Here is an 18,690-nt window from a genome sequence, read left to right on the forward strand (position 1 = left end):
ATTAAAAGACATAAGCAAAGAGAGTTTAAAAGTGAAGAAACGTTATAGAAATCACTTGAGAAATCCCTCCTCTAGCTTAAACTTAGATTTATGTTTAGAGAGGAGAGTGAGTGCTTGTAAGGGTTATCTCCTAAACCCGGTAAAAAGAGAAGAGGGGTGTAAGAAGGAGGTTGATCTTTGCCTATTAAAGGAAGATCGATCGTGGATGCCGATGGCCTCGACGGAGGAGGAATCGACGAAGTGGATGTAGGTCACGACGACTGAACAACTCTAAAATCTGATTTGTGTTTACCTCTTGCTATTTACCTTACTACAAACTGAATTCCTCCTTCACTACATTTCCATACAATTTCAAGTTAACATCTTTACAAAACCGGTATTATCGCAATGAAGTTTTTGAAGACATAAGTTTTACCCTACACTAATTCACCCCCCCTTTTAGTGTCGACCCCATTCCTAACAATTGGTATCAGAGCCTTGTTTTCTCATTTGGTTTAACACCCAAAGAGAAATAGCTCTTTTTGGCTTTCAAGAGGACCACTCTCTCATTCATCCTCCCTTTTTCAATGAGACGAACTACATTTATTGAAAAACTCAAATGAGAGTTTTCTTACCTTCATTGAATCTTGATTTATGGCACATAGTCGAATTTGGTTTTCAAAGTTCTTCTCGTCCAATGAACCATTGGAATGATTTGGAAAAGAAGACGTTTTCTCTAAATGTAAAGGCTATGAATGTCTTATTTTGTGCCTTAGACAAAAAGAAATTTAATCGGGTTTCTACATGCGAAACGACGTTCGATATATGGCACACTCTTGATTTTGCCACACTCTTACACTAATTCAGTTTGCAGTTGGTGTTTGATATATGGCACACTCCTGCACTAATTCACCCCCCCTCTTAGTGCCGACCCTGCTCTTAGTGCCCTAGGAAGTGGCACCGTCGTGGCACAGTCTTCAAGACTGTGTTAAGTGATGGTACTGCTAGTCTGGGTGGTTGTACCACCCCTAGCGGGGTGCCAGGCGGTGGTAATGTCCAACACAGCATCCCAGGCGGTGGTACGGCCAGATTGGGCGGTGGTACCGCCCGTGCTCGGGAAACCCAGGATGAGATGTTTTTAGGCCCCAAGTTTGAATCAACTTGAAGCCTATAAATACCCCTCTCATCCCTGGTTAAAACACACAAGCACAGAGAATTTAAAAGTAGAAAAACGCTGTAGAAATCTCTTGTAAGAATCCTCCTCTAGTCTAAGTGTTAGAATTCTGTAAGAGAGGAGTGAGTGCTTGTAAAGGTTGACTCCTAAACCGGTGAAAAGGAGAAGAGGGGTGTAAGAAGGAGGTTGATCTTCGCCTATTAAAGGAAGATCGATAGTGGATGCCAGTGGCCTCGACAGAAGAGGAATCGGTGAAGTGGATGTAGGTCACGACGACCGAACCACTCTAAAATCTGGTTTGTAAATCTTTGAGCAATTTACTTTAACTATAAACCTCCTTACTTGCTCTTTACATCCACTACTCTTTTACGTATGCTTTCATGTTAAGTTTCTGAAATCAGTTTTCAACGTAAACAGATTTTATCGAAACGAAATGTTTTTTAAGACGTAATTTTTACCACTGTACTAATTCACCCCCCCCCCCCCTTTAGTGCCGACCCTGCTACACTAAAATTGTGTATGTTGTAAATTAAAACTATAATGATGCACAAACATATTGAAATAAGGTTGATACTTAACCCTTGTCATGATTTGAAGATTATAGTAAAGGGAAATGAATTACACTATTGTATTGTTATTCTCTTCTATTTGATAATGACATAGGGGAAGCAAATTTTGCTAGCTTGCTAGCTAGCTTGCAAATCTCAAGAGAAGCAATGTGTTCTAAGTTACATATTTCGAGAAGAAAGAGCTTGCTATCTTGAATATCACTAGCTTGCTTATAAGAAGCAAAACTTGTAACTTGCACATCTAGCAAAATTTACAAACTTGTATATTTCAAGAAGCAAGAGTTGCTTTTTTGAACATCTCAAAATTGCTAGCTTGCATGATGATAAAACTGAAAATTATGTTAATTATGCAATGATTTAAATTTTATGTCCAAACCCATGAAAGGTACACTTCTCCTTTTTGTTGATGACAAAGAGGGAGAAGTATGATCATGTTATGCATGATGAAGTGTTACAAATATTCATGATGAAATTTGCAATGACTTGAATTCAGCTTGAATTCAAGGTTCTATCAATATGGTATATTGATAGGGAGAGTTTGTTTAAACTCCGGGAGTTAAGGTTAACTCTGTCATCAATTGGTTGTCATCATAAAAAAGGGAGAGATTGTTGAATCTCGCATTTTGATGATGAAACCAATTGATAAGTGATTATAATTTAATCTGCATTTTGAGTGACACGGGATGCTTCGATCAGGAAGAGATAATGAAAGTAGAAAAAATCATGTTGGGCCGGGGGAAAACATATCAGAAGATTAGATGTCGGGTCGGTGTATCGGTCAATGTATCGATAGAAAGCTTGGGGCTATAGATTCAGGCATCGGGCCAAGAAGAGCAGATATTGTGCCAAGGATATTAGAGTTGCGGAGTCAACTGGCCGATTAGGCAATAGGCCAGAAGAGAGGATGATGCGCCAAAGAATCGGACAAAGCGTCGAGGGATCAATGACATGCCGGACAACATGATTAATGCTTAGTATTAATTGTCTAGATCAAAGTGTATTTTACATGTGCAGGATTAACTATGATAGCAAGACATAAAGCAAAATGAAGTCCCGGAGTTAAGGACACGATTTCGTTGGGAGTTCGAGAGTTCATCGGAAGTCCGGACTTTCGTCGAAAATTATGGCGAAACCAGCCGAGAAGTCTCAAAGTTTGCCAGAGAAGCTCATCGAAACTCGCCAAGAAGATCATCGTGAAGTCCAGGAGCTTGCTGGGAGTCCGTCAGAACATTACTGAGAGATCATCGGACGTTCGCCGGAAGATCATTGGAAGCTCACCGGAAGAAACCAAGACATAGGGACTTATTTAGCTTAGCAAATGTCTTAGGAATTACAGTTAGCATGTAATTGGGTTTGGATTTGGGCCAACCTAATTAGGGGCCAGCTAGGCCCATGTAAGGACTATGTTGGGCCCAATAAGAGGCCCAAATAGTGCCCGAAGAAGTGGCACCGTCGTGGCACAGTCTTTAAGACTATGTCAAGCGGTGGTACCGCCAATCTGGGTAGTTGTACCTCCCCTAACAGGGTGCCAAGCAGTGGTACCGCCAGTCTGGGTGGTGATACCACCTAGAACAGCATCCCAAGTGGTGGTACCGCCAGACTAGGTGGTGATACCGTCCAACGCAAGCGGTGGTACCACCCGTGGCCGGGAAATCTAGGATGAGATATTTTTAGGCTCTAAGTTTGAATCAGCTTGAAGCCCATAAATACCCCTCTCATCCTTGGTTAAAACACACAAGCACAGAGAGTTTAAAAGTAGAAAAACACTGTAGAAATCTCTTGTAAGAATCCTCCTTTAGTCTAAGTGTTAGAATTCTGTAAGAGAGGAGTGAGTACTTGTAAAGGTTGACTCCTAAACTTGTGAAAAGGAGAAGAGGGGTGTAAGAAGGAGGTTGATCTTCGCCTATTAAAGAAAGATCGATAGTGGATGCCACTGGCCTCGATGGAAGAGGAATTGATGAAGTGGATGTAGGTCATGACGACCGAACCACTCTAAAATTTAGTTTGCATTTCTTTGAGCAATTTACTTTAACTACAAACCTCCTTACTTGCTCTTTATATCCACTACTCTTTTACGTATGCTTTCAAGTTAAGTTTCTGAAATTGGTTTTCAACGTAAATAGATTTTATCAAAATGAAATGTTTTTGAAGACGTAATTTTTACCGCTGCACTAATTCACCCCCCCTCTTAGTGCCGACCCCGCTCTTGATCCTAACATTTACTACGAACATGCACTCTATGTCAAGCTCATTTCCAATATCAACTTTTATCATACGAGATTGTCAAATTGACATAAAGTTTTATGATAGCACTAATTCACACCCCCCCCCCCTCGCTTAGTGCCGACTTAGTCCGAGTGAGAGTTTTCTTGCTTTCTTTATATTTCAATATATAGAATATCATTGAAAATGGTTCAAAAGTCTTCTAATTAATGAATAAATTGAATAATTTGGAAAAAAAAACTTTTTCTTTAAATGTTAGAGCTATGAACGCTCTATTTTGTGCTTTAAACAAAAATGAGTTTAATTATATTTCTTTATGCGAAACTACACATGAGATTTGACACACACTAGGAGAACTCATGAAAACACGAATAGAGTAAAAGAGTCTAAAATAAATCTTTTGATGCATGATTTTAAGGTGTTTCAAATGAAGCCAAGTGAAACTATTGTTGACATATACACCTATTTTATGAATGTCATCAATAGTTTAAAAGCTCTTGGCAAATGTTTTTTTAATTTTGAATTTGTTAATAAAGTTTTACAATCTCTTTTTAAAATTGGGATTCAAAAGTAACTACAATACAAGAGGCAAATGACCTAAATAACTTTCTGCTTGAAGAACTTATCGGGTCCTTGATGACCTATGAAATGATATGCATAGCACATGATGAACTTGAGAACAACCTCTAAATAATAGGAAGGATATGACACTTAGAACCAATAAAGACCACTCGAAAGAAAGCTCAAGTGATGATGACTTTGAACTCTTAACAATAAAGATTATAAAGTGCTTAAAACAAGAATCAAAGAATAAAAATGAACTTAAAAAGAAGAAGCTGCCAAAGAAGAAGAAATCAATTAAGATAACTTGGGACAAAATGAATGTATTTGAAGACGAGGAGCAAACCGATGAAGATGAAGTGGCGTGATAGGATCAAGAGCACTAAGAGGGGGGGTAAATTAATGCAGCGGAAAACCTTCTGCGATTAAAATCAAAAACTACGTTCGTTCGATAGAAGTGCTTTTGGTAAGAAAAGTTGATTCGTAAACCACTTTAACTTGAGATAAGGCGAGATGCAGTTAAAGCAAAGATATAAAGGCAGTTTGCAATTATAATGGAAATCAGAACGTAAACGCAAATTGAAATACGACGTTCGTACGATAAAACTGATTTGCGTCTTAAACCCCGATTCGGAAAGCACTGAACTTTGAAACACTTTCGTAAAAACACAGAAGGCAGTAAGCTATTGAGGAGGTTTGCAGTAAAGATAAGATGCTCAAAGTAAATGCAAACTGAGATTTAGAGTGGTTCGGTCAATCTTGACCTACTCCACTTTTGGCTTTCTCCACCGACGAGGTCACCAACGTCAACTAGAGGCCTTCCTTCAAAAGGCGAAGGCCAACCACTCTTTTATAGATTCACTCCTTTTGACGGGCTTAGGAGACAACCCTTACAGAATTTTCTCTCCTCTTTTTACAACTCAGAACTTGGAAGAAAAGAGGGAGAAGAACTTTTGGCCTTTACAACAATTTTGAGCTCTAAGAATCACAAAAAAGATCAAGATTTCGGTGTAAGTTCATACCATTTCAGTGCTGAATGGGTGGGGTATTTATAGGCCCCAACCCAGTTCAAATTTGGAGCTCAAAACTGTCAATTCCCGAAATTCCGAGATCAGGCGGTTGCACCTCCTGACGGGAGCGGTTGCACCGCCTGGCAGAGCTCGAAGACTGAGCCTCTGGGCGGTGCTACCTCCTGTCAGGGGCAGTTGCACCTCCTGATAGAGCTCGAAGACCGAGCTCAGGCGGTTGCACCTCCTGACTGAGGCGGTTAAACCACCTGGCAGAGCTCGAAGACTGAGCTCAGGCGGTGCCACCTCCTGTCAGGGGAGATTGCACCGCTCAGTCTCGCTCGGAGACTGAGCCCAGGCGGTGCCACCGCCTGGCTGGAGCGGTTGCACCTCCCAGTCTCGCTCAGAGACTGAGCCCAGGCGGTGCAACCTCCTGCCTTGGGCGGTTCAACCGCCTGGCAGAAATCAGGGTCCGAATGGGTTGATCCATTCGGCCCAATTCGGGTTTTTCAAGGTCCCAATTGCCCCAAGATTAAGTTAATGGGATCACCTCCAATTTCCAACTTAATCAAAGTGCTAACTACGATTTTTCCTAAGACATTTACTGCAACTTGCTCTGGTGCGTCAATCGCTTCTTCCGACGAGCTTCCGGCGAACTTTCGTCGATCATCCGATGAACCCTCGGTGATGCTCCTACGGACTTCCGGCAAACTCCTGGACTTGTGACGATTCACTTGGCGAGTTCCGACGAGCTTCTTTGGTAAGCTGATGGACTTCTCGGATTTGTTCCCGTAGAACCTCCGACGACTGTCCGAACTTCCATCGAACTCTCGAACTCCCAATGTGATCATTGTCTTGACTCCGGCGCAACTCCTGCTACATGTCTTTCTTCCATCGTAGTTAATCTTGCACACTTAAAACAAAACTTCGATCGAGACAATTAATCCTAAGCAATTAACCAAGTTGTCCGGCATGTCATTGGTCCCTCGATGCTTCGTCCGATTTTTCGGCGCATCGTCCTCTCCTGCAGCCAATTGCCCAATCGGCAAGTTGACTCCGCAACTCCGATATCCTTGGCACAATACCCGCTCTTCTTGGCCCGATGCCCGAGTTCACGGCCCGAAGCCTTCTTTCGATACGTCGACCGATCCACCGGCCCGATGTCCAATCATCTGACATGTTCCTCCGGCACAACATGATTTTCCTGCTTTAATTGTCTCATCCTGATCGAAGCATCCTGCGTCACTTAAAACATATATCAAGTAGTTTCATCATCAAAATACGAGATTCAACAATCTCCCCCTTTTTGATGATGACAATCACTTGATGACGGAGTTAAACTTAACTCCCAAACTCCCCCTATCAATATGCCATATTGATAGAATCTTGAATTCATACTGAATTCAAGTCATTGCAATATTCATCATGAATACTTGCAACACGTCATCATGAACTTATGCATAAACTTTATGCATAACATGTCATGTCATCAACATACTTCTCCCCCTTTGTCATCAACAAAAATGAGAAGTACCACAATCAAGTGTTTGTGATATTGGTTCAACTCATTGCATGAAAAACATAATATCAAGTTTTATTATCATGCAAGTTTGCTATTATCAAATATCAACATGTAAAATTGCGATGTAAGCTTTTGATATCATAACGCAAACATTTCAAGTGTTTATCAATTGTAGCATTTTATCACATGGTAAGATATCAACGCGTGAAATTACGATACAAGTTCTTGATATCTTAACGCATGATGCAAACATGGCATAATGCAAGTTTGGCAATCATAGCATCAATTCATATATCTCTTGATGATGCAAGCATTGCAAATATGGTAATAATATCAATTCATATATCTCTTGATGATGCAAGCATAGCATCAGTGTTCATAGCATCAATTCATATATTTCTCCCCCTTTGTTATCAACAAAACGGAGAACGATATAAGCAAATTTTAAGCATAAGTGCTTGTAATTATTCATGTCATAACTAGGTTCATGTCATTTTCCAACAGTGAGTGATAGGATATCAATTGTACAAACATCTCAATGAAAACTTGACATGGAGATAGCTTTGAAAACTTCTTCATTTTTTATCTGTTATTATCTTTTTGCATGAAGGAGGAAGACTATTTGTGATACATGCTATTTGTGAGTTAACTTCGAGTGAAGTTAGAATCGATGAGAGATTAAATCATGCTTTATTTTTACAAGGATCAAGATATGTATGTGAAACAAATCCTTGCAAGTAAAAATACTTTCATCCATATTCATCAAATCCATTTCTCAAAAAAAATATTTTTCACATGATATGTGTATAAAAGATGTATTTGCTAGTTGATTACATTATGTCAAAAATCAATGATATGAACTAAACTTGATATGACATATGCTTGTTAAGTTCGGAAGAGAGTAAACTTGATATGTTTGGATCAAGAGAATTCGAAAATGAAATTTGACTCTTTCTTGCATTCAGACAAGGTTTTGATATAGATATTCAATTACAATCATGAAGGTAAAGCATGCTTGTTATCATGGAAGTTTTGTATTCAAGCACATAATTTCCAACATGTAATTGTGTAAAATCATTATGCCAATCAAGTGATTTGATCATTCAATCAAGAAAGTTCAAAAAAATAATTTTAACATGTTCAATCATTAGGACGTATTTTTGCCATAGTTTTTCAAATACAATCATGAAGATAATGCATGCTCATCATCATGGTAGTACGATGGCAAGTTTACAATTTTAAGACACGCAAGCTAGTAATTTTGAGATGTTCAAGAAGGCAACTCTTGCTTCTTGAAATATAAGTTTTGCTACATGTGCAAGTTAACTTTTTGCTTCTGCAAGATATCATTCCTTGGTGATGTTCAATATAGCAAGTTCTACATCATGCAAGCTAGTGAATCTTATAACATTTTAGAACATGCATAATCACCAAAGCATCATAAATTTTAATGATGTGCAAAATTACAAATTTTGCATGTTTGCATTTGAGCATCTTGAGATTTGTAAGATAGCACTTCTTGGTGATGTTCAAGATAGCAATTCCTTTTCTTTTGAGAAGTGTAATTATTTTCTTTCTCCTTTTATTTTGAATTATATGAGCTAGCAAATTTGCTTTAAAGCATGTTTTGCTCCCCCTTTGTCATTGTCAAAAAGAAGGGAAGACCCTTTATGTTAATTTCTAAATTATGACAAATGTAAATAGCATTGATGAAAATTCAAGTCTTGAATGTCAAAACAATTATTTTATCATGAATATTTCATCATTGCATGCATCATTATCATCATATATAAACTCATTATTATATGATTCCAAATCATCATTCCTATTATTTCAATCATTGTTTCAATCATCTTTATAGCTTATCATGCACAATATGTCAAACCATCTAACATGATACAAACATTTATTTTCAAAGTATTTATCACTATTTTCATGTATGGTAATAAAGTGTTCATGATACCGAACATTAAATCAATATTTTTTAAGTATTTATCACTTCATTTTGATCATGATACCAACATTCATGACATTAAATCAACATTTATAATGCTTCATTTTAGCAACAACTCATAGCATTTTAAACCATGATTCACATCATATGCAATACATCACATCATAATTAAAAAGCTCAAGTATTGCGTGCATCATTGCAAATAATAGATGTTTCATATCATGATGGTATCAATTTTGTTAAATTATATCCTACCATGCATGATCATAACTTTTCATTTGTATACATCAAAATAAATTAATGAATATTTCATGTATTCATATCATCACATAAGGAATATCAAGAAGAAAATAATTGGGTGATGAGATAAACCTTTCATGAATACAAAGAATTGCATAAAAATCATATCATGAAAACAAGGAATACAGGTCACAATCATTCAAGAGAAAAATCATCATTCATTTTCAATTCATTCAATTTGACAAATCATGATCATGATTTTGATAAAACTCATTTCAAATTTAAATCATCAAAATCATTTTTATGGCTCACAAAATTTATAACATAAATAGATTCATGATTTCATTGATAATATATTTTTTCCCCTTTTTTAAGTGTTTCATCTTAAGTGATCGATTTCATGTAAGAATGCCTTTTCATTTATGTCAAATGAAAACATGCATCAACGTTTAGGATCATAAAATGAATTTCATCATAAAACCATCAAGACCAATAAGTCACAAAAATCATCATGTATAACTTTAAAATCTCATGCATAAAATCATAAATCATGGTATCCAAACATTTAGTATTTTTCTTACATCATTATGCATCATTGAGTATACAATCGTCAAGCATGACACTTACACTATTTCATATAACCATGCCTATTTCATTTATGTCAAACATGCATTAGTTTTTAAAGCCACTATTATTATCATGAAAATCAATAATCCATAATTATCAAGAATCATCATACATAATTTCAAAAATATATACTCATTAATAATAACTTCAAATTAAACATTATTTAATATACTCAAAATCGAGAAATAACAATGGACATCACCATGATACACATTATTACTTCTTAACCATGATTTCATATTTTCAATCAAAATCATTTTGTTTGTTTATCATAAAATATGTAATATTATCATTTTCAAAATTACTAACATGATCATAATTTTTTTTTAAACATTAATTCGAAACAAAAAAATAAAATACATCATGAGAGCATCAAGTAATTTCAAAATAATTCAAGAGAGTTGAGTTACTTACCTTGTAGTCGAAGCCCGTCAAAGCCCAATTCGCCGTTTCACCTTTGGAAGTTCTTGATTCATCCTTGGTTGCCTTCCTCTTTTTTGGCCTCTTCCTTCGTTCAAGTTCATTGTCTATTTTAGATTTTTGTTTAATAAACTTATTAAGATTTAGTGTTCGAAGTTCAAGTTCATCATTGTCATCATCACTTGAGTCATCGCTCAAGTGGTATTCATTTGTCCGGAGTTCCAAATCCTTCCTATTCTTTAGAAGGTGATTTTGTTCATCATGTTCAACATGTGCATTATGCACCATTTCATATGTCATCAACGAACCAATTAGTTCTTCAAGTGGTAAGTTGTTTAGGTTTTTAGCTTCTTGTATTGTAGTTACTTTTGAATCCCACTTCTTAGAAAGAGAACGCAAAATCTTGTTTACGAGTTCAAAATCCGAAGAACATTTTCCAAGAGCTCTTAAACTATTGACGACATCTGTGAAACGGGTGTACATGTCGCCTATAGTCTCGCTTGGTTGCATTCGAAAAAGCTCAAAATCATGCAATAAAATGTTAACTTTCGAGTCTTTGACTCTACAAGTTCCCTCGTGCGTGATTTCAAGTGTTCGCCAAATGTCAAAAGCCGTTTCGCACGTTGAAATCCGATTGAACTCATTTTTGTCCAAAGCGCAAAATAAGGCATTCATAGCCTTTGCGTTTAAAGAAAAATACTTCTTCTCCAAATCCGACCATTCGTTCATCGGTTTAGAGGGAAGTTGAAAACCGTTTTCAATGATATTCCATAAATCCAAATTCATAGAAATAAAAAAAACTTTCATTCGAGTTTTCCAATAAGTGTAGTCCAATCCGTTAAACAACGGTGGACGAAAGACCGAAAAGCCCTCTTGAAAGCCATGAAGAGCCATTTCTCTCGAGTGTAAATCCGAAATGAGAAAAACTGTGCTCTGATACCAATTGTTAGGATCAAGAGCACTAAGAGGGGGGGTGAATTAGTGTAGCGGAAAACCTTCTGCGATTAAAATCGAAAACTACGTTCGTTCGATAGAAGTGCTTTTAGTAAGAAAAGCTGATACGTAAACCACTTTAACTAGAGATAAGGCGAGATGTAGTTAAAGCAAAGATATAAAGGCAGTTTGCAGTTATAATTGAAATCAGAATGTAAGCGCAAACTGAAATACGACGTTCGTACGATAAAACTGATTTGCGTCTTAAACCCCGATTCGAAAAGCACTGAACTTTGAAACACGTTCGTAAAAACACAGAAGGCAGCAAGCTATTGAGGAGGTTTGCAGTAAAGATAAGATGCTCAAAGTAAATGCAAACCGAGATTTAGAGTGGTTCGGTCAATCTTGACCTACTCCACTTTTGACTTCCTCCACCGACGAGGTCACCGACGTCAACTATAGGCCTTCCTTCAATAGGCGAAGGCCAACCACCCTTTTACAGATTCACTCCTTTTGACGGGCTTAGGAGACAACCCTTACAGAATTTTCTCTCCTCTCTTTACAACTCAGAACTTGGAAGAAAAGAGAGAGAAGAACTTTTGGCCTTTACAACAATTTTGAGCTCTAAGAATCACAAAAAAGATCAAGATTTCGGTGTAAGTTCATACCATTTCAGTGCTGAATGGGTGGGGTATTTATAGGCCCCAACCTAGTTCAAATTTGGAGCTCAAAACTGTCAATTCATGGAATTCCGGGATCAGGCGGTTGCACATCCTGACTGGAGCGGTTGCACCGCCTAGCAGAGCTCGAAGACTGAGCCTCTGGGAGGTGCTACCTCCTATCAAGGGCGGTTGCACCTCCTAACAGAGCTCGAAGACCGAGCTTAGGCGGTTGCACCTCCTGACTGAGGCGGTTGCACCGCCTGGCAGAGCTCGAAGACTAAGCTCAAGCGGTGCCACCTCCTGTCAGGGGAGGTTGCACCGCCCAGTCTTGCTCGGAGACTGAGCCCCAGGCGGTGCCACCGCCTGGCTGGAGCGATTGCAACTCCCAGTCTCGCTCGGAGACTGAGCCCAGGCGGTGCAACCACCTACCTTGGGCGGTTCAACCGCTTGGCAGAAATCAGGGTCCGAATGGGTTGATCCATTCGGCCCAATTCGGGTTTTTTAGGGGCCCAATTGCCCCAAGATTAAGTTAATGGGATCACCTCCCATTTCCAACTTAATCAAAGTGCTAACTACGATTTTTCTTAAGACATTTACTGCAACTTGCACCGGCGCGTCAATCGATTCTTCCGGTGAGCTTCCGGCGAACTTCCGTCGATCATCCGATGAACCCTCGGTGATGCTCCTACGGACTTCCAACAAACTCCTGAACTTGCGATGATTCACTTGGCGAGTTCCGACGAGCTTCTTTGGCAAGCTTATGGACTTCTCGGATTTGTTCCCACAGAACCTCCGACGATTGTCCGAACTTCCGTCGAACTCTTGAACTCCCAACGTGATCATTGTCTTGACTCCGGCGCAACTCCTACTGCATGTCTTTCTTCCATCGTAGTTAATCCTGCACACTTAAAACAAAATTTCGATCAAGTCAATTAATCCTAAGCAATTAACCAAGTTGTCCGGCATGTCATTGGTCCATCGACGCTTCATCCGATTCTTCGGCGCATCGTCCTCTCCTGCAGCCTATTGCCCAATCGGCCAGTTGACTCTGCAACTCCGATATCCTTGGCACAATACCCGCTCTTCTTGGCCCGATGCCCGAGTTCATGACCCTAAGCCTTCTGTCGATACGTCGACCGATCCATCGGCCCGACGTCTAATCTTCTGACATGTTCCTCCGGCACAACATGATTTTCCTACTTTAATTGTCTCATCCTGATCGAAGCATCTTGCGTCACTTAAAACTTATATCAAGTAGTTTCATCATCAAAATACGAGATTCAACAATCTCCCCCTTTTTGATGATGACAATCACTTGATTACGGAGTTAAACTTAACTCCAAAACTCCCCCTATTAATATGCCATATTGATAGAACCTTGAATTCAAACTGAATTCAAGTCATTGCAATATTCATCATTAATACTTGCAACACGTCATCATGAACTTATGCATAAACTTTATGCATAACATGTCATGTCATCAACATACTTCTCCCCCTTTGTCATCAACAAAAATGAGAAGTACCACAATCAAGTGTTTGTGATATTGGTTCAACTCATTGCATGAAAAACATAATATCAAGTTTTATCATCATGCAAGTTTGCTATTATCAAATATCAACATGTAAAATTGCGATGTAAGCTTTTGATATCATAACGCAAACATTTCAAGTGTTTATCAATTGTAGCATTTTATCACATGGTAAGATATCAATGCGTAAAATTACGATACAAGTTCTTGATATCTTAACGCATGATGCAAACATGGCATAATGCAAGTTTGGCAATCACAGCATCAATTCATATATCTCTTGATGATGCAAGCATTGCAAATATGGTAATCATATCAATTCATATATTTCTTGATGATGCAAGCATAGCATCAGTGTTCATAGCATCAATTCATATATTTCTCCCCCTTTGTTATCAACAAAACAGAGAACGATATAAGCAAATTTTAAGCATAAGTGCTTGTAATTATTCATGTCATAACTAGGTTCATGTCATTTTCCAACAGTGAGTGATAGGATATCAATTGTACAAACATCTCAATGAAAACTTGACATGGAGATAGCTTTGAAAACTTCTTCCTTTTTTATCTGTTATTATCTTTTTGCATGAAGGAGGAAGACTATTTGTGATACATGCTATTTGTGAGTTTACTTCGAGTGAAGTTAGAATCGATGAGAGATTAAATCATGCTTCATTTTTACAAGGATCAAGATATGTATGTGAAACAAATCCTTGCAAGTAAAAATACTTTCATCCATATTCATCAAATCCATTTCTCAAAAAAAATATTTTTCACATGATATGTGTATGAGAGATGTATTTGCTAGTTGACTACATTATGTCAAAAATCAATGATATGAACTAAACTTGATATGACATATGCTTGTTAAGTTCGGAAGAGAGTAAACATGATATGTTAGGATCAAGAGAATTCAAAAATGAAATTTGACTCTTTCTTGCATTCAGACAAGGTTTTGATATAGATATTCAATTACAATCATGAAGGTAAAGCATGCTTGTTATCATGGAAGTTTTGTATTCAAGCACATAATTTCCAACATGTAATTGTGTAAAATCATTATGCCAATCAAGTGATTTGATCATTCAATCAAGAAAGTTCAAAAAAATAATTTTAACACGTTCAATCATTAGGACGTATTTTTGCCACAGTTTTTCAAATACAATCATGAAGATAAGGCATGCTCATCATCATGGTAGTACGATGGCAAGTTTACAATTTTAAGACACGCAAGCTAGTAATTTTGAGATGTTCAAGAAGGCAACTCTTGCTTCTTGAAATATAAGTTCTGCTACATGTGCAAGTTAACTTTTTGCTTCTGCAAGATATCATTCCTTGGTGATGTTCAATATAGCAATTTCTACATCATGCAAGCTAGTGAATCTTATAACATTTTAGAACATGCATATGTTGAATCTCGTAATTTGATGATGAAACCACTTGATATATGTTTATGATTTAATCTGCGTTTTGAGTAACGCAGAATACTTCGATCAAGATGAGACAATTAAAGCAGAAAAATCATGTTGTGCTGGAGGAACATGTCATAGGATTGGACGTCGGGCCGGTAGATCGGTCGACGTATCGACAGAAGGCTTCGGGCTGTGGACTCGGGCATCGGGCCAAGTAGAGTGGGTATTGTGCCAAGGATATCGGAGTTGCAGAGTCAATTGGCCGATTGGGCATTAGGCCGCAGGAGAGGACGATGCGCCGAAGAATCGGACGAAGCGTCGAGGGACCAATGACATGCCGGACAACTTGGTTAATTGCTTAGGATTAATTGTCTCGATCGAAGTTTTTGTTTTACATGTGCAGGATTAACTACAATGAAAGTAAGACATGTAGCAGGAGTTGTGTCGGAGTCATGACAATGATCACTTTGGGAGTTCGAGAGCTCGACGGAAGTTCGGACAGTCGTCGGAGGTTCTGCGGGAACAAATCCGAGATGTCCAAAAGCTTGCCAAAGGAGCTCGTCGGAACTTGCCAAGTGAATCGTCACAAGTCCAGGAGTTTGCCGGAAGTCCGCAGGAGGATCACCGAGGGTTCGTCGGATGATCGAGGGAAGTTCGCCAGAAACTCGCCGGAAGAAGCGATTGACGCACCGGAGCAAGCTGCAGAATATGTCTTAGGAAATAATCGTAGTTAGCACATTGATTAAGTTAGAAATGGGAGGTGATCCCATTAGCTTAATCTTGGGGCAATTGGGCCCCTGAAAGAATCAAATTGGGCCGAATGGATTAACCCATTCGGACCCTGATTGCTGTGGGAGGTGCAACCGCCCAAGCCAGGAGGTAGCACCGCCCAGGCTATGTCTCCCAGCGAGACTGGGCGGTGCAACCGCCCCAGCCAAGAGGTGGCACCGCCCCGGGCTCAGTCTCCGAGCGAGACTGGGCGGTGCAACCTCTTCTGTCAAGAGGTAGCACCGCCAGAGCTCAAGTTTCGAGCTCTGCCAGGCTGTGCAACCTCCCCAGTCAGGCGGTGCAACCGCCTGAGCTCGGTCTTCAAGCTCTGGCAGAGAGGTGCAACCGCCCCTGACAGAGGTGGCACTGCCCAGAGGCTCAGTCTTTGAGCTCTGCCAGGCGGTGCAACCGCCCCAGTCAGGAGGTGCAACCGCCTGATCCCGGAATTCCGGGAATTGACAGATTCGAGCTCCAAATTTGAACTGGGTTGGGGCCTATAAATACCCCACCCATTCAGCACTGAAAGCACAGAACACACACTCGAAATCTTGCTGTCTTTCTGTGGTTCTTAGAGCTCAAAACTGCTAGTTCTACTCTTTCTGTTCTTCAAAGTTTGAGTTGTAAAGAGAGGAGAGAAAACTGCTGTAAGGGTTGTCTCCTAAGCCCGTTAAAAGGAGTGAATCTGTAAGAGAGTGGTTGGCCTTCGCCTATTGAAGGAAGGCCTCTAGTTGACGTCGGTGACCTCGCCGGTGGAGGAAGCCAAAAGTGGAGTAGGTCAAGATTGACTGAACCACTCTAAAATCTCGGTTTCCATTTCCTCTGAGCATTTAACCTTCACTGCAAACTTCTCAATAGCTTACTGACCTCTGCGATTTTATGAACGAGTTTCAAGGTTCAAACGTAAATCCGCGTTTAGACGTAAATCTGCTTTTTCGTATGATCATCATATTGCAGATTGCATTTACATTTTGAGCTTTACCATAACTACACACTGCCTTTATACTCCTACTTAAACTGCGTCTTATCTAATCAAGTGATTTACGAATCAGCATTTAGACGTAAATCAGTTTCTTCGTACGAACGTCGGATTTCAGTTTGCGCCGATATTCTGGTTTTCATAATAGCTGCAAACTGCCTGCATAGATTGACTTTAACCTTGCTTAGTATCAACTTTTATACAGAAGTTGTTTTTATCATTTGAACGCAGCTTTCGATTTTAATCGCAGAAAGTTTTCCGCTGCACTAATTCACCCCCCCCCCCCCCTCTTATTGCTCTCGATCCTAACAATTGGTATCAGAGCCCGGTATTTCTCATTTCGGACTTACACCCGAGAGAAATGACACTTCATGGCTTTCAAAAAGGCTTTTCGGTTTTTCGTCCACCGTTGTTTAACAGATTGGACTACACCTATTAGAAGACCCGAATTAGGATCTTTCTTATTTCTATTGATGTTGAACTTTGGAATCTTGTCGAAACCGATTTTTCGAAGCCTTCTCTTCTAATGATCGAATGGTCGAATTTAGAGAAGACGCATTTTTCTTTAAACGCAAAGGCTATGAATGCCTTATTTTGCGCTTTGGACAAAAATGAGTTCAATCGGGTTTCTTTGTGCGAAACGGCTTTCGATATTTGGCGCACTCTTGAAATCACGCACGAGAGAACTAGTAGAGTTAAAGACTCAAAAGTTAATATTTTACTGCATGATTTCGAGCTTTTTCAAATGAAGCCAAGCGAAACCATTGGTGACATGTACACCCGTTTTACGGATGTCGTCAATGGTTTAAGAGCTCTTGGCAAATGTTTTTTGAATTCTGAACTTGTGAACAAGATTTTGCATTCTCTTTCTAAGAAGCGGGATTCAAAAGTAACGGCTTTACAAGAAACAAAAGATTTAAATATTTTTCCACTTGAAGAACTAATTGGTTCATTGATCACATATGAAATGACGTGCAATGCACGTGAAGAACTTGAGAACCACCTTCCAAAGAACAGGAAGGATTTGGGACATAGAACATTTGAAGACCACTCGAGCATAAGCTCAAGTGATGGTGAACTTAAACTACAAATGAAACAAAAATTAAAAAGTAAAAAGAACGAAACTACTTGCTTTGAACGCAAGAAGAAGAACAAAAATTGGGATGAATCGAGCTCCTCCGAAGACGAGGAGAAAATCAACAAAGGCGAGGTGGCAAACTACGCCTTTACGCCTTTCGACGCTGAGGTAATCAAAATACCTTTAATTTACTTTGAAATTACATGATGCTTTTTCATAAAGCATTTTTCTTTTTTATTTAATTTTCTTAAAAAATTGCATGTTTAATAATTTTATAATAAAAATACAAACAATTAGGAATCATGCTTATCAATTAGTAATTTTGAAAATAATTATGAAAATTGTATGTTTATGATAAACAAAATGATTTTGATTAAAAATACCTTATGAAATCATGCTATATGTGGTTGAGAAGTAATAATGTGTATCATGTTGATTTCCATTGTTATTTCTCGATTTTGAGTATATGAAATAATGTTTAATTTGAAGTTATGATTAATAAGTATATATTTTTGAAATTATGATGATTCTTGATATTTATGGATTATCGATTTTCATGATAATAACAGTGGCTTTAAAAAAAAAAAATCGATGCATGTTTTCATAAATGAAAAGGCATGCTAACATGAAATCGACCACTTAAAATGAAACACTTAAAAAGGGAAAAAATATATTATGAATGAAATCATGAATCTATTTATGTTATAAATTTTGTGAGCCATAAAAATGATTTTGATGATTTAAATTTGAAATGAGTTTTATCAAAATCATGATCTTGATTTATCAAATTGAATGAATTGAAAATGAATGATGATTTTTCTCTTGAATGATTGTGACTAGTATTCCTTGTATTCATGATATGATTTTTATGCAATTCTTTGTATTCATGAAATATTTATCTCATCACTCAATTATTTCTTTTTCAATATTCCTCAAGTGATAATATAAATGAATGAGATATTCATGAATTTATTTTGCTGTATGCAAATGAGAAGCTTCGATCATGCATTGTAGGATTCAATGTGACAAATTAATACCATGATGATTTGAAAT

The sequence above is a fragment of the Musa acuminata genome, chromosome BXJ3-10 (assembly GCF_036884655.1).
Source record: "Musa acuminata AAA Group cultivar baxijiao chromosome BXJ3-10, Cavendish_Baxijiao_AAA, whole genome shotgun sequence".
Lineage (NCBI taxonomy): Eukaryota > Viridiplantae > Streptophyta > Magnoliopsida > Zingiberales > Musaceae > Musa > Musa acuminata.